This window comes from Sus scrofa, chromosome 1 (assembly GCF_054392235.1).
Source record: "Sus scrofa isolate SSC_HxYL_T2T_F1_AM1 chromosome 1, Sscrofa_HxYL_maternal_Yorkshire_Landrace_v2.0, whole genome shotgun sequence".
NCBI classification, from domain to species: domain Eukaryota; kingdom Metazoa; phylum Chordata; class Mammalia; order Artiodactyla; family Suidae; genus Sus; species Sus scrofa.
This window is the reverse complement of record NC_139383.1, coordinates 154,887,377-154,907,314: the sequence shown is the minus strand read 5'-3', so window position 1 is coordinate 154,907,314 and position 19,938 is coordinate 154,887,377. Positions and strand designations below refer to the sequence as shown.

Below are 19,938 nucleotides of genomic sequence, written 5' to 3'. Positions count from 1 at the left end.
AAAGAAAAATAGAGCTGGAGGAATCAGGCTCCCGGACTTCAGACTATACTACAAAGCAACAATCATCAAAACCATACGGTACTGGCACAAAGACAGAAACAGAGATCAATGGAACAGACTAGAAAGCCCAGAATTCAACCCACGCACCTACAGCCAACTCATCTATGACAAAGGAGGCAAGGATATACAATGGAGAAAGGACAGCTTGTTCAATAAGTGGTGCTGGGAAAACTGGACAGCCACATGGAAAAGAATGAAATGAGAACACTCCCTAACACCATACACAAAAATAGACTCAAAATGGATTAAAGACCTAGATAGAAGACCAGACACTATAAAACTCTTAGAGGAAAACATAGGCCAAACCTTCTCTGACATGAACAACAGTAACATCTCAGATCCACCTCTTAGAGTAATGACAGTAAAAACAAAAATAAACAAATAGGACCTAATCAAACTGAAAAGTTTCTGCACAGCAAAGGAAACCCTAAACAAAAGAAAAAGACAACCCACAGAATGGGAGAACATCTTTGCAAGTGAATTGACTGACAAGGGATTCATCTCCAAAATTTATAAACACCTTCTGCAGCTCTATACCAAAAAAACAAACAACCCCATCAAAAAATGGGCAGATGATCTAAACAGACAATTCTCTAAAGAAGACATAGAGATGGCCAAAAAACACATGAAAAGATGTTCATCACCACTCATTATTAGAGAAATGCACATTAAAACCACTATGAGGTACCACCTTATACCAGCCAGGATGGCCATCATAGAAAAGTCTACTAACATTAAGTGCTGGAGAGGGTGTGGAGAAAAAGGAACACTTTTATACTGTTGGTGGGATTGTAAATTAGTGCAACCACTGTGGAAAGCAGTATGGCAATTCCTCAGAAATGTAAAAATAGAACTACCATTTGGTCCAGCAATCCCACTCCTGGGCATCTATCCAGAGAAAACCATGACTCGCAAAGGCACATGTACTCCGATGTTCACTGCAGCGCTATTTACAATAGCCAAGACATGGAAACAACCTAAATGTCCATCGACAGAGGAGTGGATCAAGAAGATGTGGTACATATACACAATGGAATATTACTCAGCCATTAAAAAGAATGAAATACCGGCATTTTTAGCAACATGGATGAACCTAGAGATTATCATGCTAAGTGAAATCAGCTATGCAATGAGACACCAACATCAAATGCTTTCACTGACAGGTAGAATCTGAAAAAAGGACAGACTGAACTTCTTCGCAGAACAGATGCTGACTCACAGACATTGAAAAACTTACGGTCTCCAGAGGAGATAGCCTGGGGGGTGAGGGGAATGTGCTTGGGCTGTGGGATGGAAATCCTGTGAATTTAGATTGTTATGATCATTATACAACTACAGATGTGATAAATTCACTTAATTAAAAAAAAAGTCTAGGTGGTCACCGTGTCAACCAGTTGATGACCAGTCTCCCAGGGCAGCGAGAGGGGTGGGAGGACCCAGAAGGCATGCCAGGAAGAGCCATGGGCACAGACGGTGGGGACCTCTAGGATCTTGGCGTGATGGGCAAGGTGGCCTGGAGATCGAGAGCAGAACTCCCACCCACAATATCTGGGCCCACTCAAAGGAGCTGTCCATACACTACTGCTGTCCACACTCTCTTCCTTAAGTTCTTTAGTTTCCCTCTCAGATGAAGCTGCACAGTGTATGACCCTCAGGAGCTCTGGCTGCTTGTGTCTGGTTCCCTTTAAGCACACAGCCCCTTCTATGCGCAGGAAGAAAAACTCATCTCATGGAGAGAACCTGTCCCTATCAAATACATGTGTATAGATCTTACCATCCTACGTGGGTTTATGGACTCTGATTTCATTTAGGAAATACAGTGTGTATCTAAATATTAATAAGCGTTTGTTGGAAGGGCCAAATTTAATGATCTCACATTAAATTAAATGTAATCTTGATTTTGATATTATTATTGCAGCAGGAAAGTCAGCCCTGAGTCAGGCAACTGAAAGTTTGCCTTAAAAATTCCAAGGTGATGCAGTGCTCTCTTTACTTTCCTCACTTTTTATTGCAGTTTAATATATGCACTGAAAAGTTCCATACCATAAATTGGAATCCACCCATGCAAACCACACCCAGATCAAGAAATGGGACACTGTCAGCCCCTCCAGAAGCCCTGCACCGTCCCTGCACACCAGTCCCCCCAATCACCATCTCCCAAGGAAAATCTGACTTTCAACCCCACACAGGAGAGTTGCCTGCCACCCTTCCTATCAGCAAAGCCATGCAGTAAGGACTCGGGACTCAGCGCCTGGGGGTTTTGCTCAGTATGATGTGGCAGGACTCATGCGGTCCACAGCTCACACTTACAACGTCCGCTCTCAGCTTGCTGGACAGCCCACACACTGGCGCAGTCTGTTACTGGCGGACATGTGGGTTGTCAGCAGCTTGGCAATGACAACCACACTGCTGTGGACACCCTTGTATGTGTATTGAGGGCTGTATTAGCTTCCTGTGGCTCCTGGAACCAGCTGCCACCAACAGGGTGGCTTTAAACAACCTCCTGTTCAGAGATGAGGAATCTGGAAGCAGTTTCAGTGACTGAAATCAAGATGCTGGCAGGGACTGCCCTTCCTCTGGGGCTCAAGGGGAGAGGACTGCCTCTTCTCGTCGCTGGTGGCTTCCAGCGGTCCCTGACTTGTGGCCACATCACTCCAGTCCCTGCCTCCATGGACACACTACCTTCTCCTGAGTGTCTGCTCTCCCGCTGCCTCTCTTTTAGGAGGGCTCTTGCGACAGCAGGCAGGGCCCACCCAGATAATCCAGGATCATTTATCTCAATACCCTCTCTCATGTCCACAGAAACTCCACCATGGATGGTCACATTTCCAGGGTCCAGGGCCTGATGTCTTTAGGAGCCGGCATGCAGCCCACGACAGTGGCCACGTGCACCTTTCACCCAGTTTCATTCAGAGCGTGATTGTGGTCAGAGTATGTGCAGTTTTATAGCTTTAGTGATCCTGCAAAACCACTCCCCAAAGTAGCTATTTGAGCTCATACACCTGGATCAATCGTGAGCACTCCAGGGGCTCCACATCCTCTCCGACACCTACTTTCTGTTCTTTTCCAATGTAGGTGGGTGTGTGATGGTATCAAATTGCGGTGGTTAATTTTACAGGCCAACTAAGCTGAGCAAGGGGCACCCAGATGAAACACTGTTTCTGGGCACGTCTGTGAGTTTCTGAATGAAATGTGCATTTGCCTCAGTGGACTCAGTAAAGCAGATGCCCTCCCCAAGAGGGGTGGTCAGCATGCAACCCACTGAGGCCTGAAGAGAACAACACAGGGAGGAAGAAGAAATTCACCCATTTTTTCCTGGCTTTCTGTTGAGCTGGGACCTCTCACTTCATCTTCTGCCCTTAGACTGGGATTCACACCATTTGCTCCCTGGTTCTCAGGTCTTCAGACTCACACTGAACTACACCTGGGCCTCCAGCTTGCAGGTGGGAGCTCATGGGACTTCTCAGCCTCTAATTATGTGGGCTAATTCCTGATAATAAACCTCTCTATATAACACACACACACACAATTGGTTCTGTTACAATTTACTTTGCATTTCCCTGATGATTAACAGAATTGAGGGCCTTTCCATATGGTTATTGGGCCTTAAAAAATTTGTACTGGAGTATAGTTGACTTAAAAAGTTGCGTTAATTTCAGGTGTACAGCAAAGTAAATCAAAGTACATATATACCTATTCCTTTTCAGATTCTTTTCCTTATAGGTTTTTACACGGTATTGAGTAAATTTCTCTGTGCTGTACGTAGATCCTGGTTGGTTATCTGTTTTATATACAGTAGTGTGTGTCTGTTAATCCCAAACTCCTAATTTATCCCTCCCCCTCCACTTCCCCTTTGTTTGGTTTCTAAATCTTTGAGTGTATTTCTGTTTTGTAAGTTCCATTGTATCATTTTTTATTAGAGTCCACATATTAGTGATCTATTATAATATTTGTCTTTCTCTGTCTGACTTATTTCACTGAGTATGATAATTTCTAGGTCCATCCATGTTGCCGTAAATGGCATTATTCCATTCTTTTTTATGGCTGAATAATATTCCATTGTGTGTATGTACCACACCTTTATCCATTCTTCAGTCGATGGACATTTAGGCTGCTTCCATGTCTTGGCTACTGTAAATAGTGTTTCAATGAACATTGGGGCGCATGTATCTTTTTGAATTATGGTTTTCTCCAGGTATATGCCCAGGAGTGGGATTTCTGGGTCATATGATAGTTCTATATTTAGTTTTTAAAGAACCTCCATATTATTCTCTGGCTGCACCAGCTTACATTCCCACCAATGGTGGGTTACTGGGTCTTTTTTTGGTGAAATATCTTTGGCCCCTTTTTCTACTCAGTTCTGTGCTTTTTTAAAAAAAAAATAGTACATTATTTTAAGGTAATTTAGTAAGACATCTTCCACTAAATGCATGAGTGTGGAGGGGAAAACACTATTTTGGTGTCAGGGCCTGGGACGTGAGGTCCAGATGTGTGTGAGCCATGGGCTGCCATGGATTCTGGACAATGAACACCCACAAGGGCCTCCAGGCCTCTGTCAGCTGGGACAGTTTCCATAATGAAAACACATGAGAGCCTGAAGACCATTGTGGGGAAGAGAGATAAGTGAGACAAAAATCAATCGCACATTAATGTGTTAAGTCTCTATGTCCTTCTGAAATCAGAGCTGATTTCACTTCAAGGAAGTGATCACTAAATTGGGACATTAAACTCTATTTGTATTTCTATAAATACATGTGGATTTTACGGAATCTTCTGAGTTGGTCAGCAGCAGCTGCTGCCCAAGTCTGAACGGTGACAGCCCATCCTCCAATCTAAGGCTGTGGGTACCGCACATGAGCATGGAGAGCAGCCACGCCACCCACACAACTGTTGGCTTTCTGCCGTGAAACATCGGATATTAAATACACCAGAGTCTGGATGTATTTAATACTGTGGCACAACAAGATCAGCAGCCTCTTGGGAGTTCTAGGACACAGGTTCGATCCCTGACCCAGCACAGTGGGCTAAGGATCCAGCATTGCCACAGCTGCAGTGTAGTCATAACTGCAGCTGAGATCTGATCCCTGGCCTGGGAACTCCATATGCCCAAAAAAAAAAAAAAAAGTACACCAGTGTCTGGCTTCTCTCTATCACTGTTGAGTATGTTGAAAGTATATTGGGACATCAGTCAACATGAACTGCAGCATAATATTAAGTGTTCAATGGAAACCACCAGGGGCTCAAACCCCAGATCCATCCCCCGTGTAGCATGCAATCCCCACCCATCCCTGCCTGGTGTAGCCCCTTGGCCCTTGGTGGCAGAAAGGTCCACTCACAGAGAGAGCCTGCCATCAAACACAGCTTTCTCTCAACAAAGCATGACTTCTAATTGCCCACAATTAGCAGGCAGTTTCCAGCACTGGCGCCCAGGAGTAAACAGTGAAGGAAGCATTCGCCAGTGTCCAAGCCAGGTGTCCAAGGGGCCAGGCCATGGGTTTCAGGGAAGGAAGGGTGCCCACCATGTGCCATAGCAAAGACAGGGTCACCGCATCTCCGAAAAGGAGAGTGACTCTAAGACACATTTTCCAACCCATCACTTCAATGAGGATGAAAAGCCCACCAGAGCCTAAAAAGGGAAGAGAGAATATGGGCTGTGGCTGCCCTCCTTGGAGCACTCGGGGCGTGCCAGCCCTCAGAGGCCTCTGGAGCCCAGCTTCCAACCAGTTCCCACTTCTTCCTCATGCCCCCTGCCCTCTGCACCACTGCTGCAGGGGTCAGTCCCCCAGCCCACAGAGACCCCAAAGCCACCAGGAGCCCTGGCAATAGGGCGAGGACAGCTGGCCACTTGGTGGTCACGGTGGCCACTGCAACCCATGTCCCTCTAGACTTTCACGCTCACTGACAATTGGAAAGAAGTTTCCCTGTTTCCCAGCCGTCCCTCACCCCTCATGGTTCCGAGTAAGTCAGCGGAGCCACAAAGGTTAACTCCATGTGAGCAAATTAATAATGTGATTTATGGTTTGTCATGGATTTTGTCGTTCGTATAGGAGAACAGTGGCAATTTAATCTAGAAAGCCTGTAAATCTCTAAAGGGTAAAATTAAACATCCGAGCTAGCAAGGCCAGGACTTGACTTCCGCTGCCCCCCCAGGCCCTCCCCCAGCCCCCATCACACCCCTCACCTCATCCTTCACAGCCCCTCCCTCAGTCCAAAGGATCATGAAGCTGCATGACAGAAACACTCTGAAGATACAGCTAGACATCGCCGGGCAGAGTGCATGTCTCCCTCCACAGCAAGGCTCCCCCAGGCCCCCACGGGCAGCTTAAGCCCCTGGCGGTCAGGACACACCATCTCCTGCTCTGACCTGCACAAACCACATTATCCTGCTGCCAGTCAATAGGCTCCCACTCCCATGCTGGATGCCCTGCTCCAGGCTGACTCTTTTGCAGACAGGGCTTTTCCGGCCTTAGCTAGGATGGGCAAACCCACCCACTCTTCTAAGATGGGATCCCTGACTCACTTCCCCCAACAACGCAGGGCAATCACAGCTTCCAGCCTGAGCTGCTTCACGAGTAATTTGGGCCCAGACTTGGACTCTCATGACCTCCCACATTCTCCAGCAGCACCCCTCCATCCTCCTGACACCACCCAGCTCCAAACATGGATCAGAATGATGGAATAGAGCAGGCATTCAGGAAATACCTGTTGGATGGATGGATGGATGGATGGATGGATGGATGGAGCTCCCTGTAAAGAGGTTGGGGAGTAACTAGATAGACAGGCACCTTCCCCAGGGCTAGCACTGCAGAGACTCCACAGATCAAAAGGCTGGGAGGTTAACACCAGAGTGGGGAAGGAGCTGCCACTAACTGTCCAGCACCCCTTTGTTTCCATTATTAGATAAGTCATCATGATGGCTAAAAAGAGCAACACGTGTAGAGTTGAGTCAGGAGTTCCCAAAGCAAGGAGTGGGGAGAATGCTGCCACACCCAGGGGTCCCCCAAGGCACCTCCTCAATGAAGTCAATGCGAGTCAGAGGTGCCTCTGCCTCTTGCGAGGGGGTGTTACAGCCACTGAAGCACTTCTAAGCCCAGACCAGCCTGTGATCAAGAAGAAAACCATTACTTAACAAAATGCAATTAATTTAAAAGCCGAAATCTGTTAAAGCCCAAAGGAGAGACACAATCAAGAGTTCTTGGTCTGGAAGGGCTTCTGCTCTCAGAGTTTCCAAACCAAGAAAGAGCACAGAGACGTCCCCCAAGAGCAGAAAACAGATGGCACATCCACCCTGCCACATGCTGGCCTGCTCCTGTCAGGCCCCCAAAGGGCGGGGAAAGGCCACAGGCTGAATCTTCAGGGCACACAGAGAAAGGCACATCCAGGAGGAGCTGTGGATCAGGCCTGCGTAGGAACATGCAATCTAGGGTTCGGGCCAGGCAGGCATTGCCGGAACCCATGGCCAGGACCAACTGCCCAGCAGTCAGCTTCCAGCTCTCACTGTGATCAGTTGGAACCACCCAGAAACCTAAGGTAGCACTTTGTGTCTGAGCCCTGGCAGCAGAGCTGGGGAGAAACACACACACACACACACACACACACACACACACATACACACACCCATAAGCCCAGTGACTGGCACTGACTGGGCTCTACTGTAACAAACACTCACACACATCTGGTCTCACCATCCTCAACAGCCGAGCGGCTGGCGAGGAAGAAACTCCAGACCTCCATGCACTCCTTTTAGAAGGAGTCAAACTTGAAGCAGCCATGCCGGCTGTGGGAACCTTTCTAGAGCTTCTGATTCCCCACCCTTGACAGCTGTCACCAGCTCTGGATAATAGGGACAGATGTTAGAGCACACGGCTCGCTCGTTATATCAAAAGACTGAGGAACGTAAACTGTATTTTATGTTAACACTGTGTGCACTTGCTGCCAGAGGGGACTGAGAAATCCGTCATCCCTGAACGCAAGCACTCATTCAACAAGCGGATCTCCTAGTTTCGAAACAATAGATTCTTCCAAGACAACTGATGGACACACTGAGGAAGACTACACATCATACTTTTTTTATGAAAATTAGTGATGCATACAACAGTTCAGAGAAATTCATATTTAGAGATTCCTTGCTAGAGGGTCAATTATACAAATGTAAAACCAGTCAAATGAGAAATAAATACATATATTAAAAATACAATTATACCTATATACATATGTATATATCTCCCAACTGAAAATTCTTTTTTTCTTTTTTCTTTTCTTTTTAGGGCCGCTCCTATGGCATACAGAAATTTCTGGCCTAGGGTTGAATCGGAGGTGCAGTTATCGGCCTATGTCACAGTCACAGCAACACCAGATTGGAGCTGAGTCTGCGACCTACACCACAGCTCGTGGCAGTGCCTGATCCTTTAACCCACTGAACCGAGGCCAGAGATCAAACCCTCATCTTCGTGGATACTAGCTGGGTTCTTAACCCGCTGGGCCACAATGGGACCTCCTCAACTGAAAATTCTAAATGCCAATATTGTTCTCCTACTCATTGACTACTTGCTAATTAAAATTTGTTCAGAACAAGTGCTTGAACATTTCAGAGCCCAGCATCTCTTAGTACACTTTATTCCAGGGATAGGAAGTGCAAAGAATCCATACTTTTCTTTTGGCCTCACCTGAGGCACACCGGCCAGGGATGGAACCAGCACTGCAACAGTGAACTGGGCCATGGCAGTGAATACGATGAGCCACAAGGGAAATCCATGAAAAATCCATGGTAGCTTCAAGTGCAAAAGGAAAACACCTCACAAAACCGCCACCAACGTTAGCTGTGGTCCTGGTTGGCAAGTTCCCAAGAGCGCTTGCTGTCCCCTGAAGGGACCTGGGTCCCCGGTGATGTGTCCATTACTCTCCAACCACCAACCAGAGCTCAAGTCCACTGGTCACCACCATCAGATTTTCTAGGCATAAGTTGAAAATTAAGCCCTCTACATATAACATAAGTGATCATAAGTCCTAGTTATGCCCACCCAGTTTAAAAATTGATCTGATGCAAAATGGGTGCCAGTGGGATGTGGGGGAGAAAAGAGGACAGAGGAGATGGGGGAGGGGGGTCATGGGCCCCTCTGGCTCGCCAACCAATCCCAGTCCTGAAACAGCAACTGCCTGGTCCTTGGCTTCCTCTCTGCCAAGTGAAGACCTGCTTCTTGGGCTTGCTGGGAAATTATTTAAAACAGCACACATAGGAGTTCCCACTATGGCACAGTGGGTTAAGAACTTAACTGAAGCAACTGAGATCCCTTCAGAGCTATGGGTTTGAACCCAGGCCCGGTGAAGTGGATTAAAGGATCTGGTGTTGCTGCAGGCACAGCTTGGATTCAATCCAGGAACTTCCATATGCCTTCCATTAGAACAGCACTTTAGAGTTTAGGAAGCACTACATTCTCTTCCTAGATTGTACTTGAAACTAGCAAAGCTGACTCTTCAAACTCCCAGTAAAACAGGAGAAGCCACAGCAAGCCTGAGATCCCGGGCACTCCAGGAAGCTCTGACTGTGAGTAATGTTACTTCAACTCAGTTCAATGCTGGACCTCATCTGTGCCTCAAAACTGCCTCAGCGAGAGCTATAATGCACATACTACAGATGCTGAGAAAGACGTCCAAGGCCAGTGACTCAACCAAGGCCCTAGGGATTAGTGGGGAGGCCAGGATCAGATCCAGCTCTGGTTACTGCAAGGCCCGTGCTCCTTCCTACCTCCTGCTGCCTTTCTCCTTAGAAAACCAGGGCACCTTCCTCAGCCAGGCCAGGGCATAGGCAGGGAGAACCAGGAGGGGGAAGGCTCCAGGAAGGGAAGCCTGGCAAACAGGGACAGGCAGAGCGGCTGGGAGCCTGGAGACGCTGGGTCTGACATAAGGTAAAAGACAAGTTTAGAAACATCCAGATGGAGGAGGAAGGGAACCTGGGCAAGAAGAGGCCTCATTCCCAGCACATCCGTAACCCAGGCTGATGGCAGGGACAGCCCAACCGCAGCCTATCCAAACAACAGAAAATCCAAAAGGGAGTTCCGTGAAGAATCAGACACCCACTCCCTGGGCTGGACTGCGTTCCCAGCCATGTTCTCTTCTGACCTACATGAAATCTGACCCACCCCCTACGAGGCCACAGCTCTCTCCTGCCTGACCACTGCATGCAAGGTTCTGTTCTAGGTCCTAGGAGGGATCCAGTGGTGACTCAGTTCCAGTGCTAGGTCTCAGGAAACGGAGAGCTGGGTACCAACCTTTTCCGGAACGAAGAATGGGGCTTCTCTTGGGGTTTCATTTATTCATTCATTCATTCACCCCAAGTAGTAGCATTGAGGGTCTATGAGGTGCCAGGCACTGTTCTAGCGGCTAGGGATACAGATGTCAACAAAGTCTTTAAGTTAGAATGGTAAGAGACAGAATAAACAAAGTATATAAATGACAAATGGTGTTAAGTAGTAAGAAGAAACACAAAGCAAAGTTAACAAGAAAAGGAGAAGTGATGCCAATTTTATGTAAGCTGATCAGGAAGCTGAAATATAAACAGAGAAGTACATGAGAGTGGCTATCTGAAGGAGGCTTGTGCCAAGGAGAGGGAACAGCAGGTGCAAAGGCCCTGGGGCAGGCAGGAGCTTGGCAAACTAGAAGACCAAGGGACAAGAGGGAAAGAGCCTATATTCATCTGGGATCATTAAGGATGGAGCCAGGGCCTCAAACTGAGGTGGCAAATGGGGATGAGGTGGGGAAAACCCAAGGCAAGCCTAGGCAATGAGCCTGTCCGATCAAAGCCTGGACAGCATGGCTGGGAGTGAGGAAGGGAACTGGAAAAAAATCAGGCTGAAGAAGGTGGGTATGGACTGGGCACTGGGGAGCCACCGAGGGCTTGATCAAGGAACGCCAGACCAGGCCCTGACCTGCAGAGGGACCAACCTGGGAAACCCTGCAGCTGGCACAGAAATCCTAAGTCACAGAGCGAAAGCACCCACCAAAGTGGAGGGTCCTCAAACAGACTCGGGTAATTTCAAATCACCAGAGAGAGCCAGTGAGGTCACTGTTCTCCCTGGGCTACTCTGTGCGTCCCAGAGGACAGGGCAAGCAGAGGAATGCTGCAAGAGAAGTGAGAGAAGACAGCACCCACGACAGCTGACTCAGCCCATGCCTGCAGGCTGCTCCGAAGCACCAGCTGGACAGGACCCAGGCGGTGGGTGGGACCTCAGGAGGGGAAGAAGCCAGAGAATCCTCCCTGTGGGCACACGCCTGACCACCCACCAGCAACCTCCAACAGGGCATCTGGGCCCCCACTTGGTGAGAAGTCATCTCAAACATGACATGACCTATGTCTCAGATAGAGCTGCCAGTGCCCACATCACTCCCCACCTGCTATATGTCCCCTTCCCAGCAAGGTCACTGCAGCCCTAGGCTCTCTCCCACTCTCTCAAGGCCAGGCAGGCATGCTGGTTCCTGCCACTTGGTTTGGAAAGCCCTTTGAGGACAGTTCAGGGTCTCTGTGCCCATCTTTCTACCCTTTTCATCTCCCCCAACAATAAAGGTTGCTCCAAGACATCAGACCCTACTGTCGCCAGAGGCCCTTGCCTGTTGCAACATGGGCCAGGTGTGCAGGGTCAAGGATGAAGGAACGCCCAGAAGGAGCTGAGGCCTAAAGGGCGCTTGTGCTCCTGGGTTCCCCACTGCCAGCCAAGCCTCACAACCACCCAGTCCAAACAAAGCCCAGCCTGATGCCAACCTCTTCATCGCATGTGTTTTTCCTCTGAGTTCCTCAGCTGTGTCTAGGAAAAATCAAGGTGTTCTGGCGCTCCCTCTCAGCTTCCAGGGGTGTGACTGGTGCCTTTTACAATTATCTTTTATTTTTATCTAGCATTTCTTAGCTCGGTTGGCAAATTAGATTATTTATGCACCTCCATTTTACAATCCATCCCCACCACTTATTCCTGTGAAACTAAAAAAATATGATTTTTTAGAAGGTTAGAAGTACTCAAGGGACAGTCACACCAACAAGTTAACAAGGCACAACTCCAGTCAGGAGTGCCCGAGAAAGCAAGTGATGTAAAAGAGAGTAAGAAACTGACTATCACTGGCTTTGCCTGCCTGTCAGCGCCCACCCTGCCTCTCACACTCACATTCATGCACGCGTGTGCACACACACACACACACACACACCATCTGGTTCAGCCTGCACTTCTCCCAGGCAAAGAAGCCTGGTACCCTGGAGATGGAAAGGCAGGCAGTGGAGGAGGGGCATGACTGTGCTCCCCAATCAATGACCAGAGGTCTGGAGGGACAGGCCCCACAAAAGACCTTCAGGGGCCACCACCCAGACCTGGCCCAACTCTGGAGATCACTCAAGGGTCTCTCCACCAGTGCTGGTGGTGCCCACTAGGGAAGCTGCCAACTTAGCAACCTGACCATCAGCAAGCTCCAACTTGTCCATGAATACCCTGGATGCTATCCCCAATTCCAGCAGGCTCCCTGCAGGTGTCATCCTCCGCCCAAGAGACCCCCTCAGGCCAGGCTGCAGATGGAAGCAACAAGAACAGACAGACACCCAGGAGTGAGGGCACAGGGCAGGGCGTCCTAGAAGCTCTAGGCTGGGAAACCCGACCGTGTCCCCTGCAGGGCGGACGCCACCCCGCGAGAAGGGGAGAAGCCCCCCACTTCACCTCACCAGAGGAATGGCTAACCCAGAGGCCTGAGAAAGGAACCATAAGCCCTGGGTACCTGCAAGACACATCAAATGTGTAAGCAGGAAAAGCTGTCCTGTTTCCATCCCCAAAGCTTTCAGGTCATTATTTCTAAAACCACTGTTTTTCTCAAAGAAAGAGAGAAGGGGGAAAATTCTCAGAAGGACAGAGGCTGAGGAGGTCAGGGACAGCTCAGCCCACAGGATGAAGGGCACAAAAGAGATGCCCGGTTTGGGGTACTTGACGGTCCTCATGACCATTTGTGAGTTCGCCTAACCACAGATTTGAGTCTGGTCCCCGTCAGGCCATATCTGAATAGATCCGAAAAAAAATTAAGTCTTCCTTCTGCAAGTAAATACTAAGTTGAAACCAGCAGGCTCAATTCAGCCTTCCTCTCAGCGAGGCTTGGGCAGGGCGGACCCCTTGCGACCCTCCCTCGGCAAGTTCGGCCCCGGTCTTGGCACACCGAGGCCCGCCCCATGCCGCCCGGCCTGGGCTGCACACAGCCCAGCTTGAGGGGCGGGGGGGGCTTGCCTTTCGCCTTGACCCTCAGTGGCCCAATTTCCCGGTAGCAGCCAGGCGAGGGGGAAGGGGCTGGACCGATGGGGCAGGTCTGTGCCGCGCCCCCAGCCCCGAGCGCCGCCCGGGGGAACCGGGCTGTGGAATTTTTAATTGAGGAGTTTCTCCCGCTGGGCCTCATTATAATGGGAAAGGGGGAGGGTTCAAAGATTGGGGCTCGGCCTCCCGGGAGGGAGGGAACCCAGAAACGACCCCAAACTCGGGAGTTGCCGCCCGCACTGGGACTCGGTGCCAGCGCTGAGCGGGGCCGCGGAACGCTCTAGCGGAACGGCCACCGGGTAGAACCCGCACGGGCAGCGGGCGCCCGCCCGCGCCCCTGCTCTGAGCCGGTAGCCCTCGGCGCGGCGCCCCCCGCCGGGGATGCGCGAGCAGCCCTCTCGGCCCCGCCGCGCCCGCCCGCCCGCCGGTCTGCACCCCCTGACTCCAGAGGCGCCGCCCGATCGCGCCCACAGCCCTCGCGCCGGCCCGGGCGCCCCCAGGCTGCGGCCGCGGGCGATTCGGGTGGCCCGGTCCCTTACTTACCTGGCTTGTGCGCGGGGCCGCACGGGTGCACCGCTGCCGCTGCCGCCGCCGCTCAATCCGCGAGGCCAAGCACGGAGCCGCCGCAGCAGCTCTTTGTGAGCCGCGCACCAAGATGCTGCCGAGCCCGGGAAGCTGAATAGCGGCGGGCGCGCCCCGAACGCGGCGTACGGCACGCAGGGCCGCCCCTGCCCGGCGCACGCGGCGCGGCCCCCGGGCGCACCTCGCACCGGCCTGCGGCTGGCCGCCCGCGCCCCGCCCCGCCCGGCCTCGCCCGCGGCCCCCGCTTGGAGAGAGTGCGCGGCGGGAAGACAGAAGACAAAGATGCGTGCGCGCCCAGCCCCCTCCCCACCCCACCCCCAAACGCGGCGCTGGGACAGTCGGCGAGGCGGCGCACCTGGGGTCCGAGTCTTGAGGGGCCGGCCTCGAGGCCGAGGCCCGGAGCCCAGCTCTGGAAGCCGCGGCGCCCTCAACCGTCCCGGGCCCTAGGGAGCACACAGATTCCCGGGCGAGCCCCGGCCCTGTGGGATCCGGAGCTGTTCAGATCTGGTCCTCTGGCGGATGAAACAGGTGACAGCGAGGCTCATCTCCGCCCGCACCTGCCCCCGGCTCCACGCTGCCCCCTGGTGGGCTTGCGAGCGCTTGCGGCGGAGGGTGCCGGCGATCGAGCCCTGCTCAGCCCAGCGTGGCCGCGTGCGAGAAGGGGACCCCAGGCGAGAAGTACTTGGGGGAGTAGCGGCCTGGGAGAGCCCTTTCTGGAGAGGAAGCCCCCTGCCCCATTTGCATTCCAGGTCCCTGGGAACCATCTCATCGCCCTCTTACTAATATCCTGTGCAGCCTTAGCCTTGATCACTTGCCTCCCATCCCGCAGGGCCTCGCCCCAGCCCTTTCCCTCCCAGCCGTCCTGAATAGAGAGGACCCAAAACTCTTCCACTACCAGGTGCCCACACACATCTCAAAGAGGAGAGGTGATCCATCCCCACAGTGCAGATAACACCCCGGAAGCCTTAGAAGGTTGTACCAGGATGCTTGTGTCACCTTGAACCCTCTGGTCCTTTCAGTCCTTCACTGTCATGGTAACCTGCAGCCTCTACCTGGACAAGTGCACAAGGTGCTTTGTCTGCTCGAGCTAGGCCCTAGTGCCTCCTCCACTCAAATCTTGATTATTTGCCTTCTGTTTTCTCTTCTTTGGGCCGGCTTAAGGTGATGCTATGGTGGGGGAAGTTCTGAAGAGGAGTTCCAAGGAAGAGGAGGCCTGGGTGGGCCTCCTCCTGCTGCTGCCCTGAGGAGAAGGCTTGGAAAAAGCTAAATCCCCAGCTGGACCAGCACAGACTTGGTGTGGACTTCCTGTCAGTGGGTGAGTTGAGGGCTTGCTTCCCTCCCCACTCCCCAGCTTCCCCCTCCACCCCCAACACTCACCCTCACCTTGAGGGCCAGAACCTCCAGTTGGCCCGATGGGTGGTCCTAGTAGGGCAGCTTTGCAGCTGAAGCGCCAAAAGAAGCCTGCAAAGGCAAATCCCAGAAGCAGGCCAGGGGTAGGCTCCTAACCCATCCCCCTGGCCTCTGAGGTGAGCTGTCTTTACTGTAGGTTGTGTTCGCTGCTTCCCAAGGCAAGCTCTGGGCTAACCACCACCATTAGATGACCCCCCCCCCCGCCCCAATTCCTGCACACAGGAGCAATGGTAGCTGGTGTTCATGGTCCATGGGGTCAAAGGCACAGGCCTTCCCCAGCCTCACCCAGGACTCCTAAGTCTGCTGGGCCCAAGCTAAGCATCACTATTCAGAGAATTTTTAAAGAATCTTGGAGTAGGGAAGGCTCTTTTCAGTATTCCACAAAACTGAAAAGCCGTGATGTAAAATACTGCTAAATGGGACTTTGGGTAAATCCCTGCATGGCAATCACTATCATAAGCAAAGTCAACAACAAAACAGGAACAAAATATTTGCAACTCATTTCACCAACAGTTAATTTCCTTAAAATATAGATAGCATCTCGAAATAGATAGAAAGAATAATTCAGGAGTTCCCATTGTGGCTCAGCCTGTTAAGAACTCCACATAGTGTGTCTTGAGGATGTGGATTCAATCCCTCGCCTTGCTCAGTGGGTTAAGGATCCGGTGTTGCCGCAAGCTGCAACATAGATTGCAGATTCAGCTCAGATCTGGTGTTGCTGTGGCTGTGGTGTCGGCTGGTAGCTGCAGCTACGATTGGACCCCTAGGCTGGAAACTTCCAAATGCCACAGGTGCAGCTGTAAAAAGAAAAAAAAAAGAACAAAGGAACAACTCAATAGAAAAAAACAAAGGTATGAGTTCCAGTTGTGGTTCAGTGGTTAATGAACCTGACTAGTATCCATGAGGACTTGGGTTAGATCCCCGGCCAGATAGTTCATGGGGAGGAAAGTACAAATGACTCAAACATCTGAAAAGATATCTTCTTTATGAGAAATGCAAATTAACACTGCATCTAAATGCCATGGTTTTTAGGTATCAGAGGCCCAGAAGTACAATAACACAATATATTCCAGAGAGCAAGGGGAAGCAGTAACTCTTGCACTGCCTGGAGAGTGTAAATCAGCACAACTTCCATGGAGAAATATTAGACCACTTCTATCATAATTACAAATGCACAAGCCCTTTGACCTAAGAACTCTATTTGTAAAAGTTGTCAAACATGTATACCATGCATGTGCAAAATTTCCGTATTATTTTGTAGTTAATCACTGTGTTACTGTGTTGCAAATGACTGCAGATAGTCTCAATATTCACAAATGGGAGACTGTTTAAAAACGTGAGGGCACATCCAAACACCGAAGTGAAAGGAGAAAACAAGGAACCATATGATGAATTAACATGGAAGATTCAAAATAGATTGTTAACTGAAAGCACAAAGAGTAGAAGATGTGTTCTACACATCTACCAACATGTGTAAAAAAAAAAACAGAAAAGGGAGAAGAATGAGCATACACGTGCTTGTACTTGTGTGCAGTTGTACGGCCTCTTTGGAAAGATCACAAGAAACTCATAAATGTAGCTAGGGCAGGAATCACAAGAATACTTTTCACTGATTATCTCTTCTATTTCTTTTTTCTTTTTTTTTTTTTTTTGGCTACACCTGAGGCATGCAGTGACCAAGCCAGGTGAAATCCTTAACCTGCTATGCCACCAGGGAACTCCTACCTTTTCTTTCTTTCTTTTCTTTTCTTTTCTTTCTTTCTTTCCCTTTCTTTCTTTCTTTATTTATTTATTTTGCTTTTTAGGGCCATACCTGTGGCATATGAAAGTTCCCAGGCTAGGGGTTGAATCAGAGCTACAGCTGCCGGCCTACACCACAGCCACAGCCACACAAGATCGGAGCTTCATCTGTGACCTACACCACAGTTCACGGCAGCACCGGATCCTTAACCTACTGAGCAAGGCCAGGAATCAAACCTGCATCCTTATGGATCCTAGTCGGGTTCATTACCTCTGAGCCATGACAGGAACCCCTATCTTTTCTATTTTTGAAGTATATAAAGTTATTATCAATCCCAAAGCAAAATGTGTAAATTATCATTCATAACCCTGGTTTTTAACCCTTTGGAGACCTCTGAAATCTCTAGTCCCTTTCCCCAAGGGAAGAAAATAGACCCTCTGATGCCACTAAATTAGATGCTTCTGTGGGTGTAGCATTAAACCACTGGCTTTGCCACCTACTGCCACTTAGTGGCAGTATTCATGAATTGCAGGCTTGGTGCCAATCCCATTCAGTGAAGAGAAGGAAGGAAAGCCAGGCCAGAATTCCCACAAGGCAGGAAAGTGGAGCCAAAAACCTGTCAATTCCTCAGCACTTGGCATAACTTAGTTTTTAAAAATAATGCCTTCCTTATATAGGACAGAAGATTAATGCTCTGCCTCATAGGCTGGGGAGGGCATTTCCCCAATGACAGTCTATTAATTTTTCTTTCATTCCTAGGCTGAGTATAAGTGCATTTGATTGACAAAGGTGTATCCTCTCTCTGTGAGGATGCAGAACAATGCTCCATAAAGTCACCACTTGGCACTGGCCTCACTGGGACTCACCCCTCATCAGCATTAAGTACTTGGGATCATCTTCCTACCCCTCATGCTGTGCAGTCAATAGTGCCCTGAACTGGGAGCCAGGGCTCCTATATCCTGGTCCCAGCTACGGCACCAGCCAGGACAGGGCTTTGGGTAGATCACCAGGGCCTCCGTGGCACAGTTTCCTCCTCTGTTCAGATGAGGGAGTGGGCCTCAAAAAGCCCCAAGCTCCAGGGTGAAACCACCCCCAGGGGTATCTTTGATTTTCTTAGCTTCAGGACCTAAGTCCCTGGGGAAATTCACTAAGAGATCACAATCTAATGTAATGGGAAATTCACTAACAGTTAACACTCCTTTACTTTAACACAGAGAGAGGTGGTGTGGAAATGCCTTTGCCAACCATGGAAGCAATGGACCTTCTCCCAAAATAAATAGTGTTGATTTTTTTCGCCTATTTTATCTTTTATTTTCACTTTTTAGGGCCAAACCTACAGCATATGGAAGTTCCCTGGCTAGGGGTCAAATTGGAGCTGCAGCTAGCAGCCACAGCAGCGTGGTATCCAAGCTGCATCTGCAACCTACGGGCTCAGGGCAACACTGGATCACTGGCCCACTGGTTGAGGCCAGGGATCAAACCCGCATCTTCATGCTACTAGTTGGATCTGTTTCTTCTGCACCACAATAGCAACTCCCTATTTTATTTTATTCTTTCATAATTTTTAAAAAATTAAAGTATAGCTGATTTGCAATGTTCCGTCAATTTCTAATGTACAGCAAAATGATCCAGTTGTACATATATATACGTTCTTTTTCTCATATTATCTTTTTTTTTGGGGGGGGGTCTTTTTAGGGCCACGACTGCAGCATGTGGAGATTCCCAAGCTAAGGGTCGAATCGGAGCTGCAGCAGCTGGCCTACACCACAGCTCACGGCAACGCCAGATCCTTAACCCACTGAATGAGACCAGGGATCAAACTTGTGTCCTCATGGATGTTAGATTCATTTCCACTGAGCCACGACAGGAACTCCCTTTTTCTCATATTATCTTACATCATGTTCTATCACATGGATATAGTTTGCTGTGTGCCCTCGTTGCTTATCCATTCTAAATGTAGTAGTTAGCATCTACTAACACCAAACTCCCAGTCCGTCCCACTACCTCTCACTCCCTCTCACTCCCCCATGGCAACCACAAGTCTGTTCTCCATGTCTGTGAGTCTGTTTCTGTTCTATAGATAGGCTCATTTGTGCCATATTTTAGATTCCACATATAAGTGATATCATATGGTGTCTGTATTTCTCTTTCCGACTTACTTCGCTTAGTATGAGAATCTCTAGTTCTATATCCATGTTAAGGCAAATGGCATTACTTCATCCTTTTTTATGGCTGAGTAGTATTCCATTGTGTATATGTACCACATCTTCTTAATCCATTCATCTGTCCATTCATGGACATTTAGATTTTTTCATTGTTCTGGCTATTGTGAATAGTCCTGCTAGGAACATAGGGGTGCATGTGTCTTTTTGAATTGTAGTTTTGTCCAGATACATGTCCCGAAGTGGGATTGCTAGATCATATGGTACTTCTATCCTTAGTTTTCTGAGGAAACTCCATACTGTTTTCCATAGTGGTTGTACCAATATACATTCCTACCAACAATGTAAGAGGGTTCCCTTTTCTCCACATCCTCTCTAGCATTTGTTATTTGTAGACATTAATTTTTTTATTTTTCCTTTTTTATACTCAGTGAATTTTATTACATTTATAGTTATACAACAATCATCACAACCAAATTTTACAGCATTTCCATCCCAAACCCTCAGTGCATCCCCCCAACCCCCAACCTGTCTCCTTTGGAAACCATTAAGTTTTTCAAAGTCTGTGAGTCAGTATCTATTCTGCAAAGAAGTTCATTCTGTCCTTGTTTTAGATTCCACATGTAAGTGATGCCATTTGATGTTGGTGTCTCATTGTCTGACTGACTTCACTTAGCATGATAATTTCTAGGTCCATCCATGTTGCTAAAAATTC

The 19,938-nt window shown here is 49.3% G+C and overlaps 1 protein-coding gene across 15 annotated transcripts in view; it reads right to left on the bottom strand.

The window, feature by feature from the left end:
- The window catches only part of APBA2 (amyloid beta precursor protein binding family A member 2), a 243,651-nt gene extending 229,170 nt beyond the window's left edge, over positions 1-14,481 (bottom strand). For 9 of the 15 annotated variants that reach the window (XM_084976575.1, XM_084976667.1, XM_084976561.1 and 6 more), the window contains exon 1: positions 13,872-13,991. The gene's annotated coding sequence lies outside the window, so the exon portion shown is untranslated. Of the gene's footprint in view, positions 1-13,871; positions 13,992-14,265 lie in introns of those variants that run through there. The other 6 variants (XM_084976612.1, XM_084976673.1, XM_084976564.1 and 3 more) reach the window with 1 other exon arrangement.
- Between the last annotated feature and the right edge of the window lie 5,457 nt (positions 14,482-19,938).